This window comes from Triturus cristatus, chromosome 3_1 (genome assembly GCF_964204655.1).
Source record: "Triturus cristatus chromosome 3_1, aTriCri1.1, whole genome shotgun sequence".
In the NCBI taxonomy this organism is placed as follows: Eukaryota; Metazoa; Chordata; class Amphibia; order Caudata; family Salamandridae; genus Triturus; species Triturus cristatus.
The window spans coordinates 1,116,878,099-1,116,887,578 of record NC_140583.1 but is presented as its reverse complement, the minus strand read 5'-3'; positions in this window follow the sequence as shown (position 1 = coordinate 1,116,887,578).

Genomic DNA, 9,480 nt, shown 5'->3' with positions numbered 1-9,480 from the left:
ACATGCACTCACTCATCATATGTACTCATACATCTATACATCCTGTTACACAATGCCACTCATCCATAGAGTTACTCACACATAGTCACTCATGCTAATAAAGAAACAAACATACATTTATTAGCTTATACAGTTATACACACACCACCACACTTACTTCTACGGAAACTTACACATAGTTAGTCTAAAAAACAATCACTTATAGAAACACATACTTATTCATACAGGAACTCTTTCAATCTCTCACTGTCACATATACTCACTTATGTACACCAATAGTCACATATACTAGTTTAATAGATATGTAGTTACTCATAAAGACACTATTGAGACAGTCATTCACTCACTAACATACTCATACACACACTCATCCACCCATACAGTCCTGCACACATGTTGTCTTCAACACATACAAAGAGTGAATCACTCATTCATGCACCAATGCACTACAAAATACCCTCCACCGAACCATACAGACACTCAGACTGATATTCAAAAAAAGAACTATTTACCTATATAGACACCCATGAAGCTACTCACCAACCCATGCAGCCACTTATACACAAAGTGAGAAACTGATACAGATATTTTCATATTTAAACATTACTCAGTAAGCCATGTATTCACTATGATACACTTAATCAGTCAGTTACACAAATTTTTTTTTTTTTAAAAAGCATCCATTTAGACACTTATATACCCATTTATTCTTCCATTGACCTTGAGATATACATAAATATAAAACATATTTAATTTTCAGAAAAACACACATTCACTGGATGATGTCATCAGTGATGTCATCAGTGATGTCATTTGAGATGTCATCAGTGATGTCATGAGTGATGTCAGTGACCATGTCATGAGTGATGTAATATGTGACGTCATCAGTAGTGCATTGCGGGCGCGCGAGTTATAGTTAGCTGAACTAACTATAACGGGGAAATTTCATTGGGTTTTTACGAGTGAAATGTCCAGCTAACTATAACATGTGTGAAACCTTTGGTTTTTTCATTAAATATATATATATATAATGTACACCTATATTACCTACTGGCAGTCGCCAGTAGGTAGTTATAGTTAGGACCTATTTTCCATAGGAAATCCACAACATTCTATTTGGAATAACGTTGGCGACGATTGACGAATCTTCGTGAAATTTTCGAAACTTTTGGCCAGCTCCGGTCCACTCCTATTCTGAAAATTTCACGGTGATTCGTCAAGCGGGGGCAGAGAAAAAAGGGGGTCCCAAAACACGTTTTCCCCATGCATTTTCCCATAGGACCTGTTGACGCAGCTACAGCCCGAACTGCTGAACGGAATTACACAAAATTTGGCAAAGAGGTAGTCCTCAGTTCAGAGTCGTGCCTTTTGCTTAAATGGTGTAAATCCGTTCAGTGGTTCCTGAGAAAATTAGAGTTAAAAAGATAGATATATCTGGGCGGAGCCTAACCACACATCTCATCGTGAGATCTGATTGGCTGTCAGTACTTCATCCAAGAAGTGTTGGCAGCCATCTTGGGACCAATATACATGATTGCACCTCATTAAAAAGCATTGCAGTTAATAGAAGGTTTTAAGACTTTAGTTACATTGTAAATCATTTGTTGATGGTACCATACTCATTTTAGGACTTGTGGTGTGTTCTAAGGTGATTTTACCATGTGAAAAAGCCTTCTGCTGTGAAATCATGAATCATGTTTGAGAGAAAACTATTTTCTCATGCTTTTCCCACAGAGGTTTGGAAGGTGATCTATAAGCTAAACTGAGAGCATATTTTCTGTACATTCACATTAATTTTCTTAGTCATGTGTGAGTGAAGTCTGAAATTCTCTGTAAAACATGTACATCCAACAAGGGCAGAGACTGGCAGTTGATTCCTTTGTGTTCTACTGCAGCTTCCCAAAGTATTCTAAAGAACAAGAACAACTAGAGCGCTAACAGTCCTACTTATGACAAACGTATTGCACACCTGAAGCCATCTTGATTGGAATAAAGTGTTAACTCTTCAAACATTTAATTTAAAAAGGAACAAAATGAGGGGGTTCATTTTGCCATAGAAAGTATGATTAGTGCTGCAGAAAGAAAAATTAGGGCACATTTTGAGTGACTTCTCAAATCCTCTTCTATTTCGTAAAAAAATTCTAACATGCAGACTGAAACATGCACTTTCAATACCAGCAGCAGACTTCCCTGGTGAGCAGTAGCTTTACTACAGTGATCTAATAAGCAACTAGAGTGCTAACATTCAGAATTTATGGCAAATGTGTGACACATCTGAATGCCTTCTTGATGGAACCAAAGTAAAAAACTGAAAGTATTTCCCACTGAGGAGACTGCAGTAAATGAGGAAATTAGGAAACTTCATAACAAATAAATCCCCCAAGATGGCCACCAGAGACAAAAGAGCCCAAATGTAGCCCAAATATCACCCAGATGTAGCCCAAGTATAGCCCAATGACAGAATGTCCCAGAGTGTTCCTAAGAACAACTAGAGCGCTTACTGTCTTACTTATGACAAAAGTATGGCACACCTGAAGCCATCTTGATTGGAATAAAGTGGTAACACTTAAAACATTTAATATAAAATGGAACACAATGAGGGGGTTAATTTTGCCATAGAAATTATGATTAGTGCTGAAGAAAGACAATTTAGGGCACATTTTGAGTGACTTCTCAAATCCTCTTCTATTTCATTAAAAAATTCTGATATGCAGACGGAAACATGCACTTTTAATACCAGCAGCAGACTTCCGTGGTGAGCAGTAGCTTTACTACAGTGATCTAATGAGCAACTAGAGTGCTAACATTCAGAATTTATGGCAAATGTGTGACATATCTGAATACCTTCTTGATGGAATCAAAATAAAAAACTGAAAGTATTTCCTACTGAGGAGACTGCAGTAAATGAGGAAATTAGGAAACTTCATAACAAATAAATCTCCCAAGATGGCCACCAGAGACAAAAGAGCCCAAATGTAGCCCAAATATCACCCAGATATAGCCCAAGTATAGCCCAATGACAGAATGTCCAGAGTGTTCTAACGAACAACTAGAGCGCTAACAGTCTCACTTATGAGAAAGAGTATGGCACACCTGAAGCCATCTTGATTGGAATAAAGTGCTAACACTTAAAACATTTAATTTACAAAGGAATAAAATGAGGGAGTTCATTTTGCCATAGAAATTATGATTAGTGCTGCAGAAAGAAAAATTAGGGCACATTTTGACTTCTCAAATCCTCTTCTATTTCATAAAAACTTCTGACATGCAGACTGAAACATGCACTTTGAATACCAGCAGCAGACTTCCCTGGTGAGCAGTAGCTTTACTACAGTGATCTAATGAGCAACTAGAGTGCTAACATTCAGAATTTATGGCAATTGTGTGACGCATCTGAATGCCTTCTTGATGGAACCAAAGTAAAAAACTGAAAGTATTTCCTACTGAGGAGACTGCAGTAAATGAGGAAATTAGGAAACTTCATAACAAATAAATCTCCCAAAATGGCCACCAGAGACAAAAGAGCCTAAATGTAGCCCAAATATCACTCAGATGTAGCCCAAGTATAGCCCAATGACAGAATGTCCCAGAGTGTTCCTAAGAACAACTAGAGCGCTTACTGTCTTACTTATGACAAAAGTATGGCACACCTGAAGCCATCTTGATTGGAATAAACTGGTAACACTTAAAACATTTAATTTAAAAAGGAACACAATGAGGGGGTTCATTTTGCCATAGAAATTATGATTAGTGCTGAAGAAAGAAAAATTAGGGCACATTTTGAGTGACTCCTCAAATCTTCTTCTATTTCATTAAAAAATTCTGATATGCAGACTGAAACATGCACTTTTAATACCAGCAGCAGACTTCCGTGGTGAGCAGTAGCTTTACTACAGTGATCTAATGAGCAACAAGAGTGCTAACATTCAGAATTTATGGCAAATGTGTGACATATCTGAATACCTTCTTTATGGAATCAAAGTAAAAAACGGAAAGCATTTCCTACTGTGGAGACTGCAGTAAATGAGGAAATTAGGAAACTTCATAACAAATAAATCTCCCAAGATGGCCACAAGAGACAAAAGAGCCCAAATGCAGCACAAATATCACCCAGATGTAGCCCACATGAAGCCCAATGACAGAAGTGTGCAAAACAATTATTTTTTGTGTATTTGCAGTTTTATATAGTGCAGACTTGTCAGGTATTGGAGTGCTTTACATGAGCATTGGTTACATCACACAAGATCAAATTCATTTTGGTTGTAGACATGGGGAGATTAAGTGATGTGACCAGAATCACAGAATGTCGAGCTGAAGCAGAAACTCCAACCTGGTTCCCCAGTTGTAAAGTCTGTAGCTCTGGAAGTAACACCACATCCTCTCCCCTAAGTGCAACATTGAATCAAGTGATCAACTGGATAAAAAAACATAAAGATTACAAATAATTTAAAAGTTCTTTGTCGCTATTTGAAAACTCAGAAAATATTTTCTCATTTTAGTTTTTTAGAGCACTAACCATAATTTTGATGCAAATAAGACCCTCTCATATATGTAATTTCTAAAGGAAATGCTCTAGGTATTACAGTTTTGATTACATCAAGATGACGTCAGCCGTTCCACACTTTTGTAATAAATATAGAATGTTAGCAATCTAGTTCTTCATTGGGATACTGTTGAGAGGCAGAGGCCAGGGGCACGGACTCTGAAAATTGAAGGCAGGTTGGAGAGCACAGAGGCACCAATTTGACCACACTGGGTAGGCAAGAAGGGCAGTGGCAGCACAATAGACTATGGAGGGCAGTGGAAAGGGGGGCAGGGGCAACAAACCAACAATACAGGACTGACAAGATAGGCTGTGGCAATATAATAGACCATTGTGGGCAGAAGGAAGAGGCAGTGGTAGTACAACCATACATGCCAACAGACCCGTTTCAGGAAACGTCTAATGTTTTTAAGCTCAAATGGCCTTTATTTGATCTATCTCCTGTTCACAATCTTCTCTTTTTCAATGTAACTCAAAGGGGAAAATCAATACCCCAGTTTTTTTTCAAAATCTCCCTCTTATCAAGTTCAAAATGTTTCCAAGTATGGTACATTGGATCATGGTAGGCAGGAGGAATTGGGGTAGGGACATGGACTCGGATAACAGAGGACAGGAGGGACATGGAGAGGTGCACCAAACTGATTCTACAGCGCAGGCATAAGGGTTTGCAGCAGCACAATACACCACACAGGGCATGCAGGACGGGAGTGCAGCACAACAATCCATAGAAAGCAATAGGGAGGGGACAGGACCATGCACATGGACAACAGAGAACAGAGGGGAAAGAGGAAATGGTAGCTAGCTGGCCATAATGGACAGACAGGAGAGAAAGCTGCAGCATAAGAGACCATAAAGGGCAGGAGGGACGGATCAGGGGCATTACAATGGAACAGACAAGCCAGGAGGGAGGGAATAGGGATCTGCACATGGAAACAGAGGGCTGGGGGCAAGGGGGCAGGGCAGGAGCATCAAGATGACCATGGAGGTCAGGCAGGATGGGCACTAGAAACAAGACACACCATGGAGAGCAACAGTGAGACTATGATGGCATACACACAGACCATGGAGGGAAGGTGGGAGGGGGTCAGGGGCAGCTAGCTGACCACACAGGAAAAGTGGGAGGGGCCATGGCAGCACAGAAGACCATGCATGGCAAGCGGGAGGGTTAGTGGCAGCACAATGGCTATGATGGGCAAGAAGGAGGGTGCAGGGGCATGCACAAAGGACCATGGAGGATAGAAGGGAGGGTCAGGACCTGGGCACAGACAAGAGAGTTCAGGGGAAGGGGCCTCACAACAGACCGTGCGGGGCAGGCAGGAGGAGCAGTTGCAGCACAACAGACCAGGGAGGGCAAAAGGATATGGCAGTAAAATGGACCATGGAGGACAGGAGGAAGGGGATAGGGGGATGGCATGTGGACAGGCAGGGTGGAGGTGGCAGGGACAGGTTACAGTCATCTGACAATGCTAGGCAGGTGGGAGGGGAGTGGCAGCTCAACAGAACACTCAGAGTAGATAGGAGTGGCAGGTCCATGGAACATGGTGGGCAAAAAGGATGGAGCAGGGGCATGCACAAAGACATCAGAGAGCAGGGGGAAGGAGAATGGGGCAGCAAGCTAAGCACAGAGGCTAAGCAGGAGGTCAATGATGGGCCATAGAATTGGGCAATGGAGGGCAGGAGGAGTGGACTGGTACATCATACTAAATGGGGGGCAGTGACAGCAAATCAGACCATGCATGGCAGGAGGGAGGAGGCTAGTCCATGGATTCAGACAACATAGGATAGGGAGTAGGTGGATGGGGCAGCAAGCTAACTGTTCAGAGAAGGTGGGTATTAGGAACTTTATTGTTTTCAAGATGTGTGTCTGTGCAAATTACTTAAAGTATGAACAAGTATGCAGCATAATCTCAGTTTTATTCAGGAAGAAGAGGACGTTTGTGACTGTGACTCCGGGCTCACTTGACAGAAACACCCTCCACCCCCATCGCAAAATGTAATGCCCGTGAAAAGGGTAGGTGGACGCAGTGTTATATAGAACATAGTCCTGAGAGCACGATTGAAAATGAAAACTAGATATAGTATATGGTATAAACTATGCACCAAAAAAGTGTGATATAAGATGAACCGGGGCGTGAAATATAATATGAAATACATTGTACGCAATGACAGATACATTGGAGAGCGTGAGATAGCACAGGCACTAGCGCGTGCTATGCGATATGCGCCTTGGAGTGTAATATGCACAGGGCAGTGTTGTGTAACCTAACTAGTCTCTAAAGTTGTAGTATAAAATAAGTGCTGGGGAGTGTAATGTTGCATATGCACTGTGACAAAGATATGGATCCCATATAGTAATATGTATGGCATAGCTGTGCGTTATAACATAGGCATCGAGGAAGGCACGTTAGATGGGTCAATATAACCCGTGCGAAGGCAAGTGTGGCATGACATATTCACGGGGTGGTGTTACAGTGCACATGGGCTAGAGAGTTTCATAGCATACGCACTAGCTGGTGGAATACAACACAGAGGTATGTGGCAGTCGGCTGGCCCTGATGGGTTTAACACAGCATTGGGCTCAGCCAGGTGCATCATGTGACTCTCAAGTGAGGTTTGTCTCCTTTCCAGAGAGTAAAATAAAAAGTATTACACATCCGGTGGTGGATGTGTGTTTTATTAACCGTGAGGGGGGTTTCTTGCATAGTTTGGTCGAATTTTTGTTGAATCCACTTTGAATGGCTTGGTGTGCGTGTGTATTAAATGTGCCCGTCAATAGCTATCCATGTTTGAATAAATAAACAACAAGGGTGTCTACTTGGAGAGTACCCACCGGTGGGGGTGCCGGGATTAGGCACGGAAGGGCATCAGACATGTCAGAGCTTCACTAGCGGTGTAAATACATTCCACGTGGATTCATTGTATGCATAGTCGCCTTTTAATGAATATCACGCAAATCGTCATGGTAATAGGTACATACGGTTTGTCCAGCATGTCCTAGGTTTTTTCGATAAATATATATTTTTTTAAAATAATAAAAAACAAAGGCCGGCCCTGGGGGATGGGCTCCCTGGGGCCATAAGTGGCCTGAGGAGGGGGGCAACGCAGCCCCCTCCTAAAGTTTTTTTTTAAAAAAAGGCCATGACCCAGGGGTTGGGGTCCCCGGGCCGATTTAGGCCTTGGGAGGGGGGCCACGCGGCCCCCTTCCAAATTTATGTTTTTCAACAAAAAAAATAAGGGTGCAGGCCCTGGGGGATGGGGTCCCCAGGGCCAATAAATTAGAAAAAGAAGGGGGCCACACAGCCCTCCTTCTTAAGAAAATAAAAGAAATAAAAGACCGGCATCGCGCCGGAGGACATGCCCCCTCCTTGCAGCACTCTGCAAACGCGCCCCCTGGCCAGTTGTAAGTTGGGGAATTAATTACCCTTCAATACTGAGGGTCCCTGAGGGCCAACTAGCCCAACAGGTATCTCCAGTATGCGCCAGGGAGCTGCGTTGCAGACAGGTGTTCTGATGCCACACCCCTTTTTACACCTCTATGCAACGCAGCTCTGTGGTGCTTACTAGAGGTACCTAGTGGGCTAGTTTGACCCTAGGGACTCTTAGGATTCAAGGGGACTTAATCTCTCAACTTAGAACGGCCACAGGGCGCGTTTACACAGTGGTGAAGGGAGGGGACGGGGCCTGAGGTGACGTGTGCAAACATGCCCTGTGGCGCGTTTTAAGTTGGGGAAATAATTCCCTTTCAATCCTGAGGGACCCTGGGGGCCAACTAGCCCACCAGGTGCTTCCAGTAAGCGCCACTGCTCTGCGTTGCAGAGAGGTGGTGCAGGCCATGCCCCTTTTTACACCTCTCTGCAATGGCGCTTACTGGACGTACCTAGTGGGCTATTTTGCCCCTAGGGACCCTCAGGATTCAAGGGGACTTAATCTCCCAACTTAAAACGGCCACAGGGCGTGTTTACACAGTGGAGAAGGGAGGGGACAGGGCCTGAGGGGACGTGTGCAAACAAGCCCTAAGGCGCATTTTAAGTTGGGGAAATAATTCCCCTTCAATCCTGAGGGCCCCTGGGGGCTAACTAGCCCACCAGATGCTTCCAGTAAGCACCACTGAGCTGAGTTGCAGAGAGGTGGTCCAGGCCGTGCCACTTTTTACACCTCTCTGCAACGCAGCTCTGTGGCACTTACTGGAGGTACCTAGTGGGCTAGTTGGACCCTAGGGACCCTCAGGATTCAAATGAACTTAATCTCCCAACTAAAAATGGCCACAGGGCGTGTTTACACAGTGGTGAAGGGAGGGGACGGGGCCTGAGTTACCGAGTGCAAACATGCCCTGTGGCGCGTTTTAAGTTGGGGAAATAATTCTCCTTCAATCCTGATGGACCCTGGGGGCCAACTAGCCCACCAGGTGCTTCCAGTAAGCACCACTGCGCTGCGTTGCAGAGAAGTGGTCCAGGCCGTGCCACATTTTACATCTCTCTTCAACGCAGCTCTGTGGCGCTTACTGGAGGTGCCTAGTGGTCTAGTTGGACCCTAGGGACCCTAGGGACCCTCAGGATTCAAGGGGACTTAATCTCCCAAATTAAAACGGCCACAGGGAGTGTTTACACAGTGGGGAAGGGAGGGGACGGGGCCTGAGGTGACGTGTGCAAACACTCCCTATGGCGCGTTTTATGAGGTAGTTTTAATCCCCTGCCCTATTATATATCATGGGCTTACAGAGGAGGTCATGCTAATCACAGGGGGGCCCCAACGCATAGTGTTCCCTAGTGTATGTAGGTGTTTTCACTGTATTCTGAGTGTCTTTTAACATAGCACTGGCTCTAGGACTAGTCAGACTCAGTTACCACCAGTATACGTCTGAAAGATTTGAGGGTACAGCATGATTTTGCAACAAGGCTTCTTTCTGCTCTTCTGTTTGTTCTTTCTGCACGTTATCC